The 25,162-nt window shown below is 39.2% G+C and overlaps 1 protein-coding gene across 2 annotated transcripts in view; it reads right to left on the reverse strand.

Annotated features, from left to right (window-relative positions):
* Positions 1–834, reverse strand: part of SEC24D (SEC24 homolog D, COPII coat complex component) — a 111,648-nt gene extending 110,814 nt beyond the window's left edge. For both annotated transcript variants that reach the window (XM_060105365.1, XM_060105359.1), the window contains exon 1: positions 598–834. The gene's annotated coding sequence lies outside the window, so the exon portion shown is untranslated. The remainder of the gene's footprint in view (positions 1–597) is intronic.
* Between the last annotated feature and the right edge of the window lie 24,328 nt (positions 835–25,162).

The raw sequence follows: 25,162 nt of genomic DNA on the forward strand, positions 1-25,162 counted from the left end.
ACAGAAACCTGACTCAGCTTCAAGAGGCAACATGGCAGAAAGCCACTTGCCACGAGCAGACCGAGGCTCAAAATCTGGGGAGCTTCAAGCCCAGGACAACCCCCAGTCCGCTGTCACTCGACCATTCCAGCTAAGATGGAATCTCACCCTGGGCCAAGTTCGGATTTGGACAAATCAGTTTCACTATCAGGCTGTCCCGAAGCTTGAAGATACAGCTGCCAATATTACCATGAGAATTTCCAACATTCCCTTCCTCCAAAGAAGGGGAAATTAAGTTGATACGGAGATAAGAAAACCACTGGCAGCGACACTGGAATACCGTGGCTACTGAGGGCCGTAATCAGGGAGTTAGTTCCAGCATCCCCAGACACAAAGATGGGGGCGGGTAAAAAATGCCCACGCCCACCCACCCCACCCCCATTATTAAACTGCACGAAGGGGCTAAAGGAGCAAAGTAGGAGGTCTCCTCCGCTGCCCTGCCACAGGTGAGCATCCAGCCTCTGCCCACCCCCGACCCCCGTCCGGGCACCGCACCCCACTCCAGCTGTGCCTGGGGAGGGTCCCGCCGGAGCGCAGCTAGGCTGGGCGAGGCATTACCTGGTCGGCTCCCGCACGCCGCCGGGCTTCCGAGAGCCTGCGCTCTGCTCCCAGTGCCGGCTGCCCCCGGTGACCCAGCTCCCGCGGAGGCCGCTTCTCCTGCCGTGCCTCCCCTCGGGCCGGTGTCCCCACAGGCTGGTCTCGCTCGCGGAGTTGCAGCTGGGCTGGGAACTGCCACGTCAAACACTCTCCCGGCTGCGCGCCCCCGGCGCCCGGGCTCGGACCAGCGGCCGCGCTCCAGCCGGCGCACGCGCACAAACGCCGGCAGGGCGGGGCCTGCGGCGGCGCCCGCCACCCAGAGCGGCACGCGTATTGGCCGCGCGTCCTCTCTTTTTTTTGTCTTTTTGCCCCTTCCTGTCCGTCTTGTTTGCCTGTTCCTTTCCCTCCAACAGATCAAAGATTTTAATGCTGTTGCTGAATCAGAGCAACATTTTCACCGTGGAGCCCCGTAGGACGGAGGGAGTTTGTATTGAGAGTTCATTCATTCTTTCGTTCAACAGGTTGCGGATTCGGCTGTTCATTCATTACATATTACTTGAGTAACTAGGATATTTCAGGTACTGCACTGCCGATACCGGAAGGTACCCGCTTCCCGGATCTCGAAGAGATTACAGTCTAAAGGCGAATCTGGCACGTGTACACGGGCAACTTGATGACGTACTCGTGCGATGCCCTAGAGAGGAAGAAACGCCCAAGGCAGCTGTCAGCGCGGCGCAAAAAGGGAGGAAAGGATGTCCCAACTGAAAAGTATGGGAAGACGTGTCTTCACTGAAGCTAGGATTGCTAGATTTCTGTGTATTCCTTCAACGAATGTCTACATATTCGTTGTCTGTGAAGTAGGATGACTGATCCCACCCCAAAACAGGGATCGCTACATGTATAAGCACCCAACGTTTAGCTCGCTGTACTGTGAGAAACAGCTGAGAAAGAAAGGCGACCTATGTGGGACCTGAAACTTGACCTCTCTCTCTAGACTTAAAAATCAGGACCATCCGGCTGCTTTCTCACAACCCCCCACTGCTAAATAGAAAGGCCTTCAGACAACCCGAGGTTTGGTGTAACTACCACTTTTTTCAAACTTAGAAAGGAAAACCAGACCAGTGTTTTGTTTTCAAAACACACTTTTTTCTGGGGTACAAGAAAGTGAAAGCTACCTGACAGATTCCTTTAGTGATGAAATGCCTAGGTATTAGTAAAAACTTACATGAGTATGATGCTTCTGCTGAAATGCTCCATGAGTTTTGCAGGCATTTTATGTTGTTCCAGGGTAGTGAAGACTAATGGTCCCTTTCCGCATGTTACTTTTGTAAGATGTTACGGTGTGATGCCCTGCCCACGTCCAGTTCAACACTGGTCAGGTTTGAAAATCTGCAATGAAAACTTGGTTTTAAATTTGTTTCTTATAGTCTCAATATGATGAAAATATTTGATGGAGTTTAGGAAGCTTTGCCTTGTTGAAGCAGTACAACTTGTAAGAGCAATTAAAAAAAAGTTTTCATATCACAGCCATGACACAATGTAGGAAAGAGTAGAGTTGTGTTCTTAGGGTCTTTCTGTTCTAACTTTAAAAGGAAAAGAAAGAAGAGAGTCAACTCTGCAAAGACTATACAGAAAGAAGGAATTTCCTGACAATACTCAGGGTTCTGTCTGATAGGTGGCCTTTGGAAAGTCAGAATTATGATGCTCTAAGCATTTATGTAACTTAAGAGGTTTCTAATTACAAAGCTACAGTTTGAAGCAGCTTTATATTAAAAAAAAACTGAAATGGCCAAGATTTGGACTACGTTAAATACATGGAAGCACAGTAAATTAGGCCAAGTTAAGTGGGGCTAGGGGAAAGGGTACATGGTAGGCTGAGTAGCAACCAATAACAGTAACAATAGAGTTCAGGTGTTCTACAAGGTCCAACACCAAGGTGTTTCTGGAATTACTTTTTTACAAATAACAGCTTTATTGAGATATAATTAACAATCACCCATTTAAAGTATACAATCCAATGGTTTTTAGTATGTTCACAGAGTTGTATAGCCATCACCACAATCAATTTTAGAACATTTTCATCCCTCCTCAATAAACTCTATCCATTGGTATAGTAACTCCCCTTTCCCCCCTACCTTCCTCATTCCACAGTCCTAGGCAACCACTGATTTACTTTCTGTCTATAGATTTGCTTATTCTGTACATTTCATGTAAATGGAATCATACAATACGTGGCCCTTTGTGATGATCCTTTTACAAGTTCATGTTGTAGTATGTATCAGTATTTCTCTCCTTTTTATTGCCAAATAATATTCTATTATGTGGATATAGCACATTTCATTTATCTACTCATCAGTTGATGGGCATTTAGGTTGCTTCCCCCTTCTGGCTATTATGAATAATGCTGCCATGAACACTTATGTACAAGTTTTTGTTTGGATATATATTTTCATTTCTCTCGGGAATTTAATTCCCAGATCAAATAAAAAATGTACTAAAAAAAAAAAGACAGTCTGGCTCCAAAGGCTGTGCTCTTAGCAACTATGCAATATTGTCACTCTGTATGAAATTTTATTTTTAAAATAAAATATGCAATGTCAAACCACAAAAAAAAACAAATTAAAATTGAAATCAGTTGAGAATATAACTCACCAAAGCTGATTCAAGAAGAAACAGAAGAGAAGTTAAACACAGAGCTACCATATGACCCAGTACTTTCACTCCTAGGTAGAATTACCATTTTTTTTTTTTTTTTTTTTTGCGGTACGCGGGCCTCTCACTGTTGTGGCCTCTCCCATTGCGGAGCACAGGCTCCGGACGTGCAGGCTCAGCGGCCATGGCTCATGGGCCTAGCCGCTCTGCGGCATGTGGGATCTTCCCGGACCGGGGCATGAACCCGTGTCCCCTGCATTGGCAGGCGGACTCTCAACCACTGCGCCACCAGGGAAGCCCTAGAATTACTTTTTGAGTATCTCAGTATCTTGCTCTGAGTGTGCTACATCACTTATGGCTTTGGCCACAGAGTGGGCAGTATGACGTTGCACTGCCAAACCAGTTGACTCAGGTTTGAATCCTGACACTATCACTCACTACTAGCTATGTGAGTTTTATTTATGTAACAAGTTTTTATTAAGCACCCACTATAAGCTGGATACTATTCTAAGTGCCGTGGATACAAAGTCAGATGTGATACCGCTCTGGCTGTTAAAAGTTCATGGAATAGTATAGGGATGGGCAAACTACGAAACCTGGCCCACCTGCCTGTTTTTGTAAAGCCTGTGAGCTGAGAATGATTTTTACATTTTTAAGTGGTTGAAAAAATCAAAAGAAGAATAACACTTTGTGACACATGAAAATTACATGAAATTCAAATTTCAGTGTCCATAAATAAAGTTTTATTGGAACACAGCCATACTTTTCATGAACATACTCTGTGGTTGCTTTTGCACTGCAATGGCAGGGTTGAGTAGTTGTGACAGAGACCACAAAGCCCACAAAATCTGAAATATATATTTCCTGGCCCTTTACAGAAAAAGTTTGCCAACCCCTGGTCTGGTGTGACCTACAATTCTAGTTCAGTGGATTAGCATTCTGTGAGAAGATTCAGGTTGCCACAGGAAAATGTAAGAAGGGACACTTAGCCCAGACTTGAAACGTGAGAGCTATCTCCCGGTAGAGGGAGCATGTTCCCTGTCTAAACCTCAGTCTCCTCATCTATAAAAGTGGGAGTAATAATAATAGTAACCTCAAAGATTGTTCTGGGTATTAAATGAGATAATGCAGACAAAGCACTTAGTACAGTGTTTGGCATATAATAAGTGCTCAATGATGTTTTGGTGCCATTGTCATAACCTTCATTATTAATAGCATATTTGTGACAATTGAATGTAAGTAGATAAAGTCTAAGGATGAAACCCCAGGGAACCCTACAATGGGTGCAGTTTCTAAGCTTACTAACCTTGGCTCACTTGTACATGTCGGATACATTCTTCTCATTGTGATCATGAACATTAAAGGATATAAAATAAATGAAGTGCTATGGAATAAGGTGAAATAGAGCAGGGTAAGGAGGATTGGGAATGCTGAGTTGGCGATGGAGAGTATTAAATGGTGTAATTAAGTGATTATAGTATTATATAGGGTAGTTAGGGTAGGGTTCTGAGGGGGCCCTGGAGGCAGTTCACTCAGATCTCCTTTCAAGATAACTTGCTTCAAGGAATGTAAGGGACTGACAGCCTTCAGTTGTTATGCCTTTGGGCTTGCCAGGGTATTCATGCCAAAGCCAATGCCCTCTCAGCAGTTCCAAGCCAATGGCTGAGTATGGTGGAATACTAAAGTCACAGTATTTCTGTGCAACGTAGGACCCCTCTGTAAGAAACCTCTCCTCTGGGGTTCCCATTGCCCTGGCCAAGACTTCCTCAGACAGCTGCAGTGCAATTTGAGGCTCATCCTACCCAATCCTCCCGCCTCCTCCAGGGCTTTTCACAGGTGTCAGGTCTGCATGCCACCTGCCTCCTGTTCCCTCTTTTATATTCTTCACATGTGTTTTCCCCAATAACTCTCTTGTACATCGAATTCCACATTGGTGACTGCTTTTCAGGGGGCCTGAATTGATACAGCATCGCAAGGTGTGATCTGAACAAAGCCTTGAAGGAGGTCATGGGGGCAGCCATGGGGGCCTGGCATTCCATGCAGAAGGGAGAGCCTCCAGAGTCCCCATGTTAAGAAGGAGGGTGCCTGGCATGCTCCAGGAGGAGGAGACCAGCAAGGGAGGAGCTGAGGGAATGAGGAAAAATTGTAGGATAGAAGGGCAAAGTGGGGAAGGAGATGGTATATGATACTTTAGGCCATTTTAAAAGAGTTTGATTTTTATTCTGATTTTTTAAAGGGGTCATTTCAAGTTTTGAACTGAGGAATGGTAGGATCTGATTTGCTTTTCAATTTTTTTTTTTTTACTTATATGCGAGGCGGCATCTCTTCATAGAGAATCTGGTGTTCAGAAAACATTTATTTTACAAAGTCTCAGTGAGATTTTAGGCCTCAGAAATTTATCCTTCAATCATTTGGTTTCCCATAAGTTTTCTCAGTGCTGGTTAAGGTTTGAGGAGGAACAGCAAATGTAGCTTTAGGACCTACTATAAAAGTAGGAGGAAAACTTGAATCATGACGGCTGCATGGCCATAGTTCTGTATTCATAGCTCACCCCTTATACCATATTCTTGGTGACTTGAAAGGTTTTCCAATTGATGAAGTAAATGAGATAAGACTCAGTGTTTTTCTTCAACTGACTTTCTTGATCTAAGCAAAAAAGTCAGGAGAACAGGCACTTAAGAAGTGAATGAAACCCAATTTTTATGTAACAAAGTGCTTATAAGGAAGGTACTCTCACCTTCACAATATTGAAAGCTTATCATGTGATATTCTATCACAATCTTGCTATTAAGATTGAACTGAGAAATAAAAAGCAGCTGATAATTCACTAAAATAGGAAGAAGTAGAAATGGTACTCACAACTTAATTGAAGTCAGTGCTTAAATATATGATCATTAACAAGAAGACATGATTTTCCTTTGATTCCTTCCTTGAATCCACTTACTTGATTACCTAGAAAAATAATGCAATTCTATATTGTTAATTATAAATTAAAATATCAGAAATTTAGATTTTAGAATATTATATTTGTACAGAGACTGCTAATTTTTCTGGGATATTATCCATTCTTCTGAGTTTCAGCTGGTGTGTGATTGATTACTCAGCCAAAGACAGCAGCCCTAGCCTTCTTTACAACTGGTTTTCATTCTGTGATGCACTGACCAGAGTGGAAATTATGTGTGCAACTTCTTTGTCTCATCTTTAGAGTTTCCATCCCAATTCTCTCACCTTCCTGCAAGCTGAGATGTAGACATGGTAGCAATCAAGGCAAATTAGCCATCTAGATGAGGACAATTCTCTAGGGGTGATGAAAAGAAATAAGATGAAAGGAACTCTGGTCCTTGGATATCTCCATGAAACTCATGTCTACCTCTGAGCTGTTATATGACAGAAAAATAAACTCTAGTTTGAGCCAGTGATTTTGGGTGGAGGAGGGACCTCTTACAACAAATAATTATATATTTTAAATTAGTATATTACAAAAAAGTAATACCTGTCAATTGTACATTGAATATACTAATTTAAAATATATAATTATACTAGTCAGAGTAAATCTATCATAAACAACAGATCAGCATATATACTAGAATAACAAGGGTACTATGGATAAGACTGAATTAACCAAATATGAGAAAATGTATAGACAGTTTGGTGATTCTATTGCTTTGATGGAGTCTAGCATTAAAACCTGATGGGTAAGGATGGAGTTTTCTCTTGAAGGGAGCAGATGTTTCTATCATTAATCAAAATGGATAGTGTTTTATTGGCCAAGAACTAAGGTGATTTTCCGGACTGAGGAAGGAGAGGGTTCCCTCTCCCCTTCTCCTAGATCTAAAAGTTCAGTCTAGACTTAGAGACACAGAGAAGTCTGCCACTATGCCAGTTGGGGAGTAGGTCTGGAGAGCTCATCCTGGCCACAAATGTCCTGTGTTGGTGGCAACAGTAAGAACAGAAGCCCATTTCCTCTGGAGCACCCTGCAGCCTCTACAAGCACTTCTGAGTCCCATTCATCTCCACAAACAGGCATTGAGAGCAATTGTTTAGAGGTGAGTAGGGCAGGGTTCTTTCTCACTTTGGCTCTGATGAATTGGAAGCCTTAATATTGTTAAGAAGTCAATTCTTCCCAAATTCATCCGTAGAGTCTTTGCAACCTGAATCAAAATCCCAGCAAGAGTTTTTTCTTTTTTTCTTGAGAAAATGACTAGCTATTCAAAAATTCATATGGAAATATGAAATACCTATATTAATCAAAACAACTTTGAGGGACTTCCCTGGTGGCACAGTGGTTAGAAATCCTCCTGCCAGTATAGGGGACACAGGTTCGAGCCCTGGTCCAGGAAGATCCCATATGCCGCGAAGCAACTAAGCCCGTGTGCCCCAGCTACTGAGCCTGCACTCTACAGCCGACGAGCTACAACTACTGAACCCACGTGCCACAACTACTGAAGCCCGTGCGCCTAGAGCCCGTGCTCCACAACAAGAGAAACCACCGCAATGAGAAGCCTGCACAAGAAGAGTAGCCCCTGCTCACTGCAACTAGAGAAAGCCCTCCCACAGCAGTGAAGACCCAACACAGCCATAAATAAATAAATAAATAAATTTTATTTTAAAAAAATCAAAACAACTTTGAAAAAGAACAGAGTTGGGGAACTTATATCATCTGACTTTAGGACTTATTATAAAGTTACAATAATCAAATAAGTATGGTATTAGCAACAAAACAGACAAAAACATTAAGGAAACAGATTAGAGATTCTGGATATATTTATATATAAATACATATATATATATATTTATATTCCATTGATTTTCAACAAAGATGAAAAAGGAGAACAGGCTTTTCTTGTCTTTCCAATAAATGGTACTGGAACAATTTGATATTCACATGCAAAAAAATGAACTTCAATCTGTACCTCCTACCTCACATCATATTTTAAAATTAATTCAAAATTGAACATAAATCTTTTTTTTTTTTTTTTTTTTGCGATATGTGGGCCTCTCACTGCTGTGGCCTCTCCCGTTGCGGAGCACAGGCTCCAGACGCGCAGGCTCAGCGGCCATCGCTCACGGGCCTAGCCGCTCCGCGGCATGTGGGATCTTCCCGGACCGGGGCACGAACCCGTGTCCCCTGCATCGGCAGGTGGACTCTCAACCACTGCACCACCAGGGAAGCCCTGAACATAAATCTTAATGAAAAACCTAAAACTTTAAAATCTAGATCACAAATACTTTTCTCCTGTTTTCTTCTAGAGACTTTAAAGTTCCAAGAACAAAAAAACATGTCTGTACACAAATGTTCATAACAGCATTATTTGTAAAGGCTCAAAGCTGAGATTAACCCAAATTTCTATGAACAGGTGAATAGGTATACAAATTGTGGTATATCCATACAGTAAAATACTCAACAATAAAGAGGAATGAACTACATGCGACAAATGAGTGAATCTCAAAATAATTATGTTGAGTGAAAAAAGCCAAACAAAAAGGAGAACAGAAGATTCCATTTTCATAAATTTCCAAAAAATGCCAACTAATGTATAGTGACAGAAAGTAGGTCAGTAGTTGCCTAGAAATGGGGAGGGGGCGGGGGGGATTATAGAGGGGCAATGGATACTTTTGATGTTGATGGATATGTTCATTTTCTTGATTGTGATGATGGTTTTACAGGTGTGTGTGTGTGGTGTGCGTGTGTGTGTATCTCAAATTGTGTATTTAAGTATGTACAGTTTACTGTATTTTAATTACATACTTTTAATTGAGTTTACTGTTTTTTCTACAGGCTTGATATTTTTGTGATATTAAGATTTTCCAACCCAGACCATACTCAGTTGATTGCTTTGCCTTTGGGCCCTTCAACAAGTTAGTATAGATTTTTTTGGTTTCTGTTTTTTATTGTTTCTTTTTTTTTAATATTGGTCCTGTATTTTTCTTTTTAGTTTAATTCTTTATTGCTATCTGTTTTGTGTGTGTTTGCTTTTTCTCATTTCTGTGTCTGTTTATTGACAGTAAGGGAAAAGTTATTGATTTTAAAATATATATGTGATCAAATTATCAAATTCTCTTTTTTATTACTTTAAAACTGATTTTTTTAGGTGTACAACTACATCATCAGCTCTATATATTTTGTATACCAGTGGTTTTACAAATTATTTCATTTAACTTTTTTTTTTTTTTTTTTTTTTTTTGCAGTACACGGGCCCCTCACTGTTGTGGCCTCTCCCATTGCGGAGCACAGGCTCCGGACGCACAGGCTCAGCAGCCATGGCTCACAGGCCCAGCCGCTCTGCGGCATGTGGGATCTTCCGGGACCAGGGCACGAACCCGTGTCCCCTGCATCGGCAGGCGGACTCCCAACCACTGTGCCACCAGGGAAGCCCTCATTTAACACTTTTTATTGCACTCATTGAAACTTCCAAAATAATGTTGATTAATAAATGATGGTGGGCTTCCCTGGTGGCGCAGTGCTTAAGAATCTGCCTGCCAATGCAGGGGATATGGGTTCGAGCCCTGGTCTGGGAAGATCCCACATGTCGTGGAGCAACTAAGCCCATGCACCAGAGCTACTGAGCCTGCGCTCTAGAGCCCGTGAGCCACAACTACTGAAGCCCATGCACGTAGAGCCTGTGCTCCTCAACAAGAGAAGCCACTGCAATGAGAAGCCTGCGCACTGCAAAGAAGAGTAGCCCCTGCTTGCCGCAACTAGAGAAAGCCCATGCGCAGCAACTAAGACCGAACGCAGCCAAAAATAAAATAAATAAATTTTAAAAAATTAAAAAAAAAACGATGGTGAACATTTCTGTTTGTGCTCTTAAAGGAAATGGCTTTAGCACATGTATTCAAATGATGTTTTAGGTAAAAGTGATAAACATCACAAATACAGAAACACCTGTTCTGGTTTGCTTTCCTTTAGTATAAAGGTTGGAAAGCTAAAATAATATTTTCCAGAATTCCTTGCATTGAGGATTTTTTTCATTCTTTGATATTTTCTATATTTTTCAAATTTTCTACAATGAACACATAACTTGACCCAAGTACACATAGCTGGTAAGTGGTCAAGCCAAATAAATATACACAAGTATATCTGTCAAAACACTGTCCCAGTGAGCATGGTTGCTTCTCATTGGATTTATTATTGTATTGTAATTGCATTATTTGTTATCTAAATTTTATTTGCATTATCTATCTCACTTGGAAGATTGAATAAGAACAGCCCAGCATACATGCTGGCACTTGTCTTTTGGTGATATCACGTATATATTCTTTGCCTTTGCTGCTTTTAGCCCTGTTCACTTGTAACAAATTCTACTTGTTGCTATAATGTGATCCTTTTTGTTCTTACTTTGTTACAAAGCAAGCTACTCATTTGTTGAGGAGGGGCAATTTCAATATTTCAGAAGCTGATTTTGTCCCTCTCTGCTCTTACACTTCAGGTGTGCCTCTACCAGATGTTAATGTGCTATATGAAGGTGCCTCTCTACGTAACCCAGATTTCACAGGATAATCAAATGTCAGAGTTGGAAGAAGCCTTAAAAATCATTCTAGTCTATCCAGTATTTTCATTCTCTAGACAGGAAGGCTGAGGTTCAGATAGTCAAGCTCAGAGTCACATGGATTCTGAAAAGCTAGGAATAGAATCCAGAACTGTCCATCTGCACTCCAGTGCCTTTTCCATGATTCCAAACTCCCTTCATATGTCCTATATTTTCATCAAAAAGCCTATTTGGGGCTTCCCTGGTGGCGCAGTGGTTGAGAATCTGCCTGCCAATGCAGGGGACACGGGTTCGAGCCCTGGTCTGGGAAGATCCCACATGCCGCAGAGCTACTAGGCCTGTGAGCCACAACTACTGAGCCTGCGCGTCTGGAGCCTGTGCTCTGCAACAAGAGAGGCTGCGACAGAGATAGGCCCGTGCACCGCAATGAAGAGTGGCCCCCACTTGCCGCAACTAGAGAAAGCCCTTGCACAGAAACGAAGACCCAACACAGCCAAAAAAAAAAAAAAAAAAAGCCTACTTTAAGAGTTAAGTAAATTTGAATTATAACTGCATTTTAAGAGAATACTTTGAAGCAAAATTTTATAAAAGAATTCTCTCTCTCTCTCTCTCTCTCTCTCTATATATATATATATATATACATTAAAATGCATAACAAATAGAGAGGGGGAGGGGAGAAGGGAGGGGAGGGGAAGGAAAGTCATCCATTTATGGCTCACTTTAACCCAACACTGTACACAGTCCTTGAGTTCCTGGGAATTTGGCTCTTACCTTCTGTCTTTCTAGGTTCCACACCTTCTTACCCTGGATTGCACTGACAGTTTCCAAGCTGTCCAAGGGAAGATACAAATCTGTTTTTGTAGCACAATGCTTTAACTCTAAAAGCCAATTCTTCTGCCTCCAAATTTCAGCTTTAAGATCTCATCATTACAGAAAGCAGGTGCAAAGTGTCACTGAGTGGGAAGCAGAAAGTGGGAAATCAAAACCTTCTCCTTAGATAGGATGACCTTCCATGTACTCTCTTGGAGAGGAGGAACCGCCTCCTCCTTCTGTCCTGTTTAAATGTATCACTAATGTATCTACTGTTTCTACTACAGTTTTAAACCATTTATTGCCCCACTAAATTGACCATACAGTTTACAATGAAACAAAATCTTTTTTTTTTTTTTTTTTTTTTTGTGGTACGCGGGCCTCTCACTGTTGTGGCCTCTCCCGTTGCGGAGCACAGGCTCCGGACGTGCAGGCCCAGCGGCCATGGCTCACGGGCCCAGCCGCTCCGCGGAATGTGGGATCTTCCCAGACCGGGGCACGAACCCGTGTCCCCTGCATCGGCAGGCGGATTTTCAACCACTGCGCCACCAGGGAAGCCCAAAACAAAATCTTTTAAATGGAAATATAAATGAGGGAAAATCTGATTTGTTAGATCTCACCACTCTGTCATAAAACTTTGGCTTCACTAAATCTTGATAGTCTCATTATCTACATAAAGAACCCAAACTTCTATATTCTATATTATCTCCACAAATGTTGGCTAATTTCTCAGATGGTTTTCACATAACCTTTTTTTTTTCTAATTCGTCACTGCCTTGCTTCCTTATTTCTTGCCTCTCTCTATTAGCCCTTTTAAAAGAACCAGCTCCCTGCTCCCATGCATCAGGTGCTTACAAGGCACTGAAAAACATCGCTGCAATTACAGACTGATGAAAAAAACATCTTATCACTGAATCACCTGAGTTAGCAAATGAGTGGCACTTCCCTGTCTTTATAATCATTGTTTCTGCTCTTTGCATGAGTGTGATAGACTCTGAAGTCTAAGCGCCTATGTAAATGTGTGACCCGTCATTTCTATAACTGGGATAATGTCTTCCTCATGTAATTAGGCATTAAAGGTTTGAACATTTTGCATTTCCTTGGTATATCTCCATCCAAATTTGTTTTTTTAAAGATAAGACAACAGGCCCCAAATGGAGTCACTCATGCTAAGCCCCACATCACCAAACCAAGACTTAATTAGTTTGGGCTCTCCCAGAAATGGAATCTCCCACCAGTCAATCAGGAGTTGCCTGATCAGCAGTAGCGAGGTAATCTGCCTGATAGACCCGTGCCATCCCCTAAAGGAAAATAACCTTGCAGTGACCAATTTGCTTTTTGCCTGATAAAACTTCCTTGTTCCCACTCCCTTCTACCTATAAAAGCCTTTCATTCTGTGCAGCTATTCAGAGCTTCTTTCTATCTGCTGGATTGGATGCTCACTGATTTTGGGGACTTGAGCTCAGTAATGAAGCAAGTCTCTGGCAGGCATATCTGTACCTCTGATATCACTTGAATTCAGGGGATGGCAAATACAGCTGTGATGTTGCTGCTTAAGAATTTTAATCCTTTTAAAAATGAGCTGTGAATAACCAGCTATGTTAATATTAAAGACTAGAAATGTGACTCAGTTTGAGGAAAAAACCTCTCAAAACAAAATACCTCTGTGATATAAAAGAATGTCAAGTCTATCAAAAATTAAATTTGCAAAATATTCAAGGAATTCCAGAAATATAAAATTATTTGTGAAAAAAAAGTTTTGAAAGGACATAATACACACATGGCGATTCAACATGTGTTTTGTAAACCTTGGCTCTTTTTTTTTGCCAGTTTATATGTAGAAATATTAGAAGAAATATGGATTTGGGTACTTTCTGCTAGATATTTAAATTTTCTTTGCTTTTTATTTAAAATAAGATGAGCCCTTGCAAAATGCTTTATTCAGTATTTTGTGCTGTGAAGAGGGGAAATCAATTAAGAACAGCTTCAGAAACAGATTTCACATGCTAATAATCACTTTAAATGTTATTATTAAAAGAGGAAGATAGGGCTTCCCTGGTGGCGCAGTGGTTGAGAGTCCGCCTGCCGATGCAGGGGACTAGGGTTCGTGCCCCGATCCCGGAGGATCCCACGTGCCGCGGAGCGGCTGGGCCCGCGAGCCATGGCCGCGGAGCCTGTGTGTCCGGAGCCTGTGCTCCGCAACGGGAGAGGCCACAGCAGTGAGAGGCCCGCGTACAGCAAAAAAAAAAAAAGAGGAAGATAAATATGTTACTTAAGCCAATGTGAAGAGAAAAATTCTTAGAGGAAATGTATCTCTAGAATAATGATGAAAGGTGAATTGGTATCCTTTGTTGATGGGGCAGAAAAAGACATTCCTGGATGAGAAAACACCTGAAAGCGGTCATGGAAAAGTAAAACAACCTGGAGTCATTTTGAGGACTACAAGTTCTTTAATACGGCAGAATCAAGAAACAGGTTTGCGGGGCTTCCCCGGTGGTGCAGTGGTTGAGAGTCTGCCTGCTAATGCAGGGGACGCGGGTTCGAGCCCTGGTCTGGGAAGATCCCACATGCCACGGAGCAACTGGACCTGTGAGCCACAACTACTGAGCCTGTGCATCTGGAGCCTGTGCTCCACAACAGGAGAGGCCACAACACTGAGAGGCCTGCACACTGCGATGAAGAGTGGACCCCACTCGCCACAACTAGAGAAAGCCCTCACACAGAAACGAAGACCCAACACAGCCGAAGATAATGAATAAAATGTGACACCTTTATTAAAAAAAAAAAAAGAAAGAAAGAAATAGGTTTGCTATGGGCTGTGGAGGGTACCTGCCAAGCATTAAGGATGGAGAAGTAATCAAGGGCCAGGTAATGGATGGCATTTTATGTTCCACTAAGGTGTTAGGGAATCCTTGGAGGGGGCGGGCATCAAAGAGTTTCAAGACAGGGAAACATGATTAGATTTGTTGCTTTTGTACCATTGGCTTTAGCAGCAATAAGGAGGATGGAATGGAAGGTTGTGACCCTAGTGGCAGAAAGAACTAAGAAAATACCAAAATAGTACAGAAAAGAACAACAAGGAAGAGTGGTGATGGAAGGGGATGCAATTGAAAGAAGATAGGGGAGGAAGGTGAGAGTGAAGATTAAAGTGACTCTGCTGTATTTGACCTGAGTTATTTCTGAATATGGGGGGATGCCAAGAAAGGGGATATAGGAGGGGGAGTGGCTTCTGGGAAAACATTTATTCCATTTTTGGTTTGTTGCTTTCAAGATGTCCAGAACATATAATTCTAGAGCTCAGGAAGGAATGTGCGATAAACATCTGGGATTCAGCAGCCAAGAAGTGAAGTTCCAACCTTGAAGATGGACATGATTGTTGAGGGAGACATATAGAGTGAGAAGACAGATCCAAGGACAAAACTGATGGAAGCATCAAGATTTATGAAGTGGGAGAGAAAGAAAAGCCAGAAGGGGAGAGGGAGAGGGAGAGTTAACAAGAGAAGCAGGAGAGAATGGTGCCTTCCTTATATTTCAGCCAACTGACCTCATTACTCATTATTTCCTGAGAATAACAGATGCTTTCCTGTTTCTAAGCCTTTACGTATGACTTTTCATCCTTTCAAAAAGAGTTCCTCTTAAAGTCCTACTTTTCAGAGTCTAAACTGGAATACCAGGTCTTTTGTGAAAACCTTCTGTATCTTTTCTGCCATAATCTCTCTTTCCCCTGTTTTCCCAGTAGCACCAGTGTCATGAAATTAGACACAGTTGTATTATTTAAGGCAATCTTTATATATTAATTCCTTTCAAAATAGGAATAAGGCCGTTACATGTCAGTGTAAATAATATTTTAATGAAAAAATATATTTTCTAAAACAGAACAATTTAGTGAGAAAAGTAGCATTGTTTTACATTTTTTGCAAACCTCTTTAATGCCTGGCTTACTAGAAGACAGCTGGATTATCATAACCACTTTTGTATTAAATCTGTTGAGATTAGCTGTTTGGCTGAAGGACAGAAAGAAAATTCAGCCTTATAGCGATAGGTAGTTGGAAAAAGGACATATTTAATAGCCTTTTCAGAAAACTGCGGATATTCTTTCTTTTTTGGATATACACCAAAGCTTAACAAGGGGTTGTTTCTTAAAGGTTAGTTTGTAATGTGAACTCTGAAACCATATCAATAAAATTTTCAGACTGTTATATTAAAATCCATTTGTCTACCTTGCAATTTGGATGGCCATTTTCTACCCATGTGTGATTTTTGTAACATTGCTTACACATTTGTCATTTGGAAAGTATTGATCCACTGAGTTATGCAAGTCCTTGAAATGTTGATACTTTTCACTATCACATTTGTTCATATTACTATCATATTACGAATCGCATCAGAAAAGACTTTAGATATTGGGAAACTGTCAAACTCACAGTGGTGGATACAATTTTTCCAAATTTTCATTTTTACTCAAAAGCTCAAGTTTTATCATTGGAAACAAATACTGTGTTATTTTCTTCAATGCAAGAGTCTTACATTATTAATTTTCAAGAAAATGTCATACCATTCTACTCTGAATATGAATCCTTTGTATATATGCCTTATGCTTCCTAAGGGTAAGAGGAAAGAATTGGCTCAATTCCTATTTGTATTTTCCTTTCAGCTTATAGCTAAAGTTCTTGGGCTTAGTAGGTCCTCAACAAATATTTGTGGATTTGAATTGAATTTATTTCCACTGTGAATTTAAACTACTTTAGGGTTTTCATATGCCCCAGTATGCCTGAGACAATCCCCATTTATGCCTATTCCCTTGTACCATCCACTTTAGGATTTTTTTTCCTGATTTAAACAAGTAGTGTTAAGTGTTGTATTAAAATAAGCAAAGATCAATTTGATGGGCCTTTATTTTGTACTTGCAATTTCTGCTGTAGTCTCATCTAGAAGTATGAGGCTAATATGCAGGGAAAAGAATTCTCTGTTTAGGATATATAAAGAGAGTTGCCTGGTTAGAGAGAACATCTTTCTATTCCAGAACCTTTCTAAATATATATTATATATATATATAATATATATAAAAATATACATATATAAAATAACAACTGCTGTTCAGGATAGCATGTGGAGTCTTAATTGATAAAATGATGTGCCCTTGGATTCAGGCGACTAGGAACAGTTAAATCCTTCTGATCTTGGGGGTGGAGGAAGAAGTATTCAACACGGTTGCCCCTGCAATCTATTTGGTGTTCTAGCCAATTATGCCATGGCCCATGCTACAGATTTCATGATGTAACAAGCTGCCAGGCTGCTAATCAGCAGGGTCATTAGGAAATGTGGGTAATTACAGATTAGGTGTCCATGAAACATGTTCAGGAAATAGAGGCTGGTTACCATATTGTGTACCGAGAGTGGTCTGAGTGCTCTTGCTACAGCAGTTTTGTCAGTATCCCATGGTAAAAATCTTTAAAATTTTCTTATTTTGTTATTCATGCCTTTATAAAAATTGCAATAAACTCTTTTGACAGTAATAGGCTAAAAGCCAAGAGTGTTTCATGAAAAATTAAGTACTGAGTTTCTGTTTCTCAAGAAAGCTAATGTTGAAGGTGTAACTTTCAAAATTTTTAAATTCCCCATCCAACAATGGGGCCATAATTGCTGAGCATGTGAAAACTGAAAGTATCCACTTCAAAAGTTAATGTTATTTTAAGATGATTATTCCTGGATATCATGATTTAACATGTGCAGCTGCAGAAGGTGTATTTACATGTCACTCTGCAGCAGGACTTTCCATTTGGATCAAATGATTTTACTTCTACATTTTGCTCATTTTAGATTCCCAGTTTTCTTATGATTGTACAAAAAGTGAAGTGATAGCTGTTATTTTATTAGTTCTAACAGGATGATAACTTCACAGATAGTTAAATGATGAGAATCTTACAACAACATATCAGGTGCTACAAATAAAAGCCAGCTAATTAAAAATGGTTCAAGTTTTTTTCCCATACAAATCATGGAATCAAAGCAAAACTGAAGTTCATTCTGTTTAGATAAAGCATCTCACACTATTGTTAAAAACATTATAAATTTAGTTTAAAAGTTCAACATTGATATAAAATTATTGGCTTTATTCAGTAATAAAATGAACACAAATTTTGATGGACAACTTTGTAAAAACACGGTAAAAGCAATGTTCCACTAAATTAAGATATATACATTGAAGAAATGTGCTTATTGTATTGGTGTGGTACATACAAAATTCATAATTGCATCCTAAAAGAGCTGTGATGATCTAAGAATTGAAAAAGAAGCTATAGTTGTTAAATTTTATAAATATTTTGTATGTACATGCAGTTAGAGTTACTAAACTGTACACATTTTTTATTTTTTTGCAAATTTGATGTTGAAATAAAAAAATAATTCAGATTCAGTGTGGAAGTAGATGCTTTCTCTCTTTGCTACATGTTATCAAATTTTAGAAATGCTTGAGCCCTTAAGGATGTTCTTTGTAAATCAATCTAAGTGCAATACAATATATTCAACTTACGTGTAAGTACTGAAATAATGAAAGTTCAAATAGTACAAGATTTGATTTTGAAATTAGATAATAGATCTTTGGGATATCTTGAATGTCCTTTGTGTTCCCACTTTTGTTGGAGAAAATTCTCTGTGCCAAAATAGAATAAAACTTAAAAGAATTTAAATTTGGCAAAACATTCAAAAGAATCATAGAGAGAGATAATTTGACAAATTTCATCTAATAAAACATTTATTGAATAAATATACTCTGAATGGAGGCAAAAAGAGAGTACCTGTGAAAATATTTTGGCTGAAATATTACTATATTTCAATATAATGCAATTAAAATGGAAAATATTCTCAATTTAGCATTATTATTGATCTGACCAGGTACCTCAGTAACTGTAGAGAGTATTTTCATAATTAAAAATAGTATGGGGGGCTTCCCTGGTGGCGCAGTGGTTGAGAGTCCGCCGGCCGATGCAGGGGACGCGGGTTCATGCCCCGGTCCGGGAGGATCCCACATGCCGCAGAGCGGCTGGGTCCGTGAGCCATGGCCGCTGAGCCTGCGTGTCCGGAGCATGTGCTCCGCAACGGGAGAGGCCACAACAGTGAGAGGCCCGCGTACCACAAAACAAAAAAACAAACAAACAAAAATAGTATGGTTGAAATAGAAGAAATCAACTGAAGATATTAACAGTTTCATATATATTAACAATAAAATACCATTTTAAAGATTGCAAGTAATTCTGTAACAAACATACAAAATAATAAGACCATAGGAAAATACCAGTGATATGATATTAGAGAAATATGACTAAGAAACTGATACATGAAGACATAATGAGGATAATAATTCTGTACGTATCATTTTTACTATCTATATTTATCTTCTTTAAGTGAAGATATAACACATACCATAAAATTCACCTATCTTAAGGCTTAATGATTTTTTACATGTGTATGTGCATATAAGTGTGCAAATACCACTCGGATCAAGAGAAGAACATTCCAGCACCACAGTGGACTCCCTGACGCCTCCTCCCAGTTGATTTAGCCCCAAATAAGTTACTACTGTTCTGACCTCTGTAACCAAAAAAATTACTTTTTACTCCTTTTGAACTTCATATAAATGAATATTATAATATGCATTCTTTTAAAATTTTATTTATTTATTGGTTGTGTTGGGTCTTTGCTGCTGCAGGTGGACTTTCTCTAGTTGTGGCGAGTGGGGGCTACTCTTTTTTGTGGTATGTGGGCTTCTCATCGCGGTGGCTTCTCTTGTTGCTGAGCACGGACCCTAGGCAGGGTGGGCTTCAGTAACTGCCATGTGTGGGCTCAGTACTTGTGGCGTGCGGGCTCTAGGGTGCATGGGCTTTCAGTAGTTGTGGCTCGCAGGCTCTAGAGCACAGGCTCAGTAGTTGTGGTGCATTGGCTTAGTTGCTCTGTGGCATGTGGGATCTTTCTGGACCAGGGCTTGAACCCGTGTCCCCTACATTGGCAGGCAGATTCTTAACCACTGCACCACCAGGGAAGTCCCACAATATGCGTTCTTTTATCTCTAACCTCTTTCAACATTGTAAAACTCATCCATGCTTTGGGGTATTACAGAGGTTTATTCCTTTTTGTTGTTGTATAGTATTCTATTATATGCATATACCACCTTTAAGTTATCCATTGCACTATTAGTGAACATTTGGTTTATTACCAGTTTAGAGCCATTATGAGTAATACTCCTATGGGCATTTTTGGTATTTATATATACTTGGCAGGCACACATAGGTAATCATCTTTCTTGAATACATACCTAGAAGTGGATATCACTGTGTCATAGAGTTTGGGATGTTTAGCTCTAGTAGATACTGCTAAACAGTTTTCCAAACTATAACTAACACTATCACCAGCAACATTAGAGTTCCAGTTCCTTTACATCCTTGCCAACAGTTCGTATTTTCAGTCCTTTTAATTATAGCCATTTTCATGGGTGTTGTTGGTATTTTATCACTGTTTTAATTTGCATTTCACTGTTATTAATAATATTGAACATCTTTTTATATATTTATTGGTGATTTAGACACCTTCTTTTGTGGAGTGCCTGTTCCAATCTTTTGCTCATTTAAAAAATTTTGGGCTAAGTGTCTCTTTCCTATTGTTTTATATGAGTTATTTCTTTATTCTGGACACAAGTCCTTTGGGAGATATATGTATTTCAAATATCTTCTTCCAATTTGTGGCTTCCTTTTCACTCTATTAATGATGGCTTTTGATAAAGTAAAGGTTCTTAATTTTAATAAAGGTAAATTGATCAGTATTTTATTCTATGATTAGTGAACTGTATGTTCTATTTGGAAATCTATGCTTTTCTCAAGGCTATAAAGGTATTCCATGTTTTCTTCTTGAAAATTCATTATCTGACTTTTCACATTAAGGTATGGAATGTTTCTATATATTTATTTCTCACAGTTCTGGAGCCTGGGAAGTCCACAATCAGGGCACAAGGCACTGGTGAGGTTCCACTTCCGGGTTCTTGGCAGAAGGGAGAAGGGGCACTCTGGAGCCTCTTTTATAAGGGCACTAATCCCATTCATGAGGGTTCCACCCTTGTGACCTAATCACCTCCCAAAGGCTCCATCTCCAAATACCATCATATTGGGAATTAGGTTTCAACATATTAATTTCTGAGGGATACAAATATTCAGTCTATTAATTCAGACTATTAATCCATCTTAAATTAATTTTTATGTAAACTAGGAGTCATATTTAATTTTTTCCAGTATTGTATCTCTTTTTTCTGGCATCCTTTTATTAAAAAGACTATCATTTATTTTACTGAATTGTAGTAGTGACTTTGCCATAGATCAAATGATTTTATATGCATGAATCTGTTTCTGGATTCCTTACTTTGTTATACTGGTCTATTTGCCTGTCCTTGAACTAACACCACTCTGTTATAATTTCTGTTGTTTCATGACGAACCTTGATATCTTTATGTTCCTCCAATCTCTTTGTTTTTCTTCAAGATGCCTTGGCTATATTAGGTAATTTGCATTTTCATATAAATTTTAGAATGGGCTTTTCAATTGGCACACACAAAAAAGTCTGAGATTTTGAATTGTTTGTAAATCACTCTGGGGGAGAATTGACATTTTTACTACCATGAATCTTCTGATCATAAACATAGAATATCCTTCCATTTATTTAGGTCTTTATAATCACATTAGCAATATTCTGTACAGGCTCCTGATGCGCAGGCTCAGCAGCCATGGCTCACGGGCCCAGCCGCTCCGCAGCATGTGGGATCTTCCTGGACTGGGGCACGAACCTATGTCCCCTGCATTGGCAGGTGGACTCTCAACCACTGTGCCACCAGGGAAGCCCTGCACATCATTTTTTAGATTTATTCTTAGGAGTTTTATTTTTCAGTGCCATTTAAAATGCTATTTAAAATTTATTTTCATTTTCTAATTGTTCCTAGTATATAGAATACAATTGAGTTTTGGATATTGATATTGTTTCCAGTAGCTAATAGTTAGTACATTCTTTTAGACTTTTTACATACATACATACATACATACATACATAATCATGTCATCTGCAAATGACAACTTAACTTTTTTCCCTAAAAAAGTACTTTTTACTTTTTGTTATATCTTTTGTTTCTTTTATTTGTCTTGCATTATAGCATTGACTAGTACCTCCAGTACAATGTAGAATAGAAGTGGTTATAGTGGTCATATTTATCTTAATCCTAACTCAAGAGGCAAATGTTTAAAATTAACCATTAAGTAAAATGTAGTTGTCAATTTTTTAAAAAGATATTCTTGCTGAAATAAGACAGTTCCCTTGCATTTCCAGTTTGCTAAGAGGTTTGGGTTTTTTGTTTTGTTTTGTTTTTCCTTGATCATACTTTTTCTGCATCTATTGAGATAACTATATGTTCTTTTCCTTTATTCTGTTAATGTAATGAGTTACACTGAGTTTTAAATGTTAAATCTATCTTGCATTTCTGGAATAAACTCCATTTGGTCTTGATGTACTACCCTTTTTATATGTCCTTTATTAGATTGCTCATATCTTACACAGGACTTTTGTGTCTGTGCTCATGACAGATTTTTACCTGTAATTTTCTGTTTTTGTAATTATTACACTTAAGCCATCTTTAAATGTTCAGATTAAAAATTTTAAATTTTTAAAATTAAAAAAATTTCCTTTAATGTATGTAGTTTTTTCCCAGAAAGACTTATATTTTTAAATAATTTTGAATAAAACAATTTTTGGACAATAAATATTTCAAAAATATATTAAAATAAGTATAAATGATTTAATTTTTATCACTTTTACTATTTTTTCTCTTTCAAAAGTGTCACAATTTGATGATAAATTATTATGGTCCCCTATTAATAGGCAAGGTTGAGTCTTCCTTGCCCTTAGGCTCTCACATTTTTTTTTGCCTGTTGAAGAAATTATTTCCTGTTGAAGCATGACCCTTTGAACCTTTTCCTGAAACCTCAACATCTCCTATCCTTTCCCTGCTCTGAGCCTTAGCTCTTGCTATTACCCTCAACTAGAGTACCCTCTGAACTCCAGCAGTCTTTGCCTTTTGGCATTTTCCTCTTCCCTACATTCCAAATTAAATGGTCTCTTCTTCCTTCATTCCAAAAATATGAGATTTACTTCTCCTCTGGATAGATAATATTAATAATCACTAGCACATATTATAATCACTACATCAGGTACTATTTATTCTAAGTGCTTTTAATATGTTAACTCATTTAATTTTCCTAACAACCTTATGAGGTAGATATTATTTTTATTAATCTTTTACAGATTAAAACAAAAAAAACCCTGAGTTATAGAGAGGTTAAGTAACCTGCCAAAGTTTATGCCATTAATAACTGGAAATCCACCTTTCCAATCTAAGTTGTTTGTTTCCAGACCCTGTCACCACATTGTATCACCTCAGGCAAGAGCTGATAACAATTTTCCATTTCTACTGTCACTGATGTTGTTTAGATCCCCTCATCTCTCACAGCTCTTTGTCAAGACCTGGCTAATTGTTATTAGTAGCAGAGGCATCAGGACGTACATTCTACCTCGCACACTACTCCTAAAGTAACCTTCTAAAACACACATCTAAACAGCAACATCCAAAACATAACAAACCAAAATAACCACCAAAACCCCCCTCAATTTCTCATATATTTGCTTAAGAATGTTTGTTAGCACTTCACTGCTTTTAAGATAAAGTCCAAAGTCTACCATAGCACCGAGGTCCTTTATATACTACAGTCAAGGCTTCCTGCATCAGCTCTAGCATTCCAACACTGCCCCCGCCCCAGCCTTTATTCTCTAGCTACACCTCTCCATTAGTAGTATTGACCTAAAACAAACAGACTGCCAGACATTTCTCCAGCAAAGATGGGTTTACTCAGGATCAGTAGAGAACTGTCACGTAGGGTCTGCAACCATGGTGAGCCATGTGCAAGTTCCCACAGGGCAAGGGAAGAACACTTTTATAGAGGGGAAAAGGAAGTTGGGCAGGCTACAGGAAACAAAGAGTCCAGTGGCTTTTCATTGGCTGAGCCCTTGCTAGGAAAGGAGTCTGTCTTCTTCCTGTTGGGCTCTGCTATTGTCACAGGGCATGAGAGCTCCCCCTTCTAGTCTCTTGACTATTTAATTGAGGTTTCTGGGGGTTTTTGTTTTGTTTACAGTAGTTCTTAAACTTACATGCTTCCTTATGTCTCCATGTCCTTGTTAGTGTCTCTGTGCATCTGCATTATCCTTCAGCTTTCCTCCCTCCCTCCGTTTTTCCTTCTCTTCCTCCCTGCTTCCCTCCTTACCTACTACTACTTCTCTTTCTCTTCTCTCTCTCTCTTCTATCTACAAACTCCACCTCAAATATCATTTCTCTTTTGGCAGTGTTCCATAAGCACTCCTTTCATCACCACCCCCGGCATAATTTTTAATTCACCACTGAGATACCAAAAAGGAGTGAATCTACCTCCATTCCAGCACATATCATACAGTATATTGTGATTTGCATTTATACCTGGTCCCACAACTAGCTAGTGAGTTCTTTGTGGGTAGGGACTATATGTTACCCACCTTTATTCCCAGCACTTAGCACTTTGTACAAGGCACATCGTAGGAACTCAACAAATATCCTGTGAAATGAATGATTTATTTATTGGATCACATAATGGGGTTGAACACATTGATGGCTCTCGATAAATATTTTTTGAAGCGAGTAGCCTTGTATCTTCTAGTTCCTTGGAGTTAGCAAATATCTGGTTCTGAGATGCCTATAGGTTTATCAGGGAGGATTGTAAAACCTACCACAGGACAATCAAGTCCTCCTCATTAGCAAAGCTTCATACTAAGCCACTCTTTATATTGAGATGAATAGAAATCACTCCAGATCACTGAGAATTTCAAATGCATATATACTAAAAAACAGTTTCCTCCTGTTCTATTCTTATTGTGAAGAAGAGGATGAATAGAGTCTTCAATTACATAGAAATAATGGACATCCTCCTTTTATTTTTATTCTATGTGGCGTTTTAAATAAAGGATATGAATTTGCTTTGTTTTTAAAAACAATCTACAAAAATTCTTTATTCAACAAATTTATTCTTTATAGCTATAAAGGAAAAATATAGGCTTTTATTTTTATAATTAAAAAAATCTTCGCTTCAAAATAAATTAATAGGGCTTCCCTGGTGGCGCAGTGGTTGAGAGTCCGCCTGCCGATGCAGGGGACACGGGTTCGTGCCCCGGTCTGGGAAAATCCCACATGCCGCGGAGCGGCTGGGCCCGTGAGCCATGGCCGTTGGGCCTGTGCATCCGGAGCCTGTGCTCCGCAACGGGAGAGGCCACAACAGTGAGAGGCCCATATACCGCAAAAAAAAAAAAAAAAAAAAAAAAAAAAATTAATAAATATATAATTAAGCAATTTATATTATTATATTAAACTTGGGGCAATCTTTGAAGAACGTGTTATCCCCCATCCTTTTCCAAACATTAAAGGGACAAAATACAGACAAGCATTTCTTCTTTGAGTTTCTACATTAAAGGCACTGGGTAATTTATCAAAGCAGTGCAAAAGAAACACCAAATGTGAGAAAATTCTT

This window comes from Mesoplodon densirostris, chromosome 1 (genome assembly GCF_025265405.1).
Source record: "Mesoplodon densirostris isolate mMesDen1 chromosome 1, mMesDen1 primary haplotype, whole genome shotgun sequence".
In the NCBI taxonomy this organism is placed as follows: domain Eukaryota; kingdom Metazoa; phylum Chordata; class Mammalia; order Artiodactyla; family Ziphiidae; genus Mesoplodon; species Mesoplodon densirostris.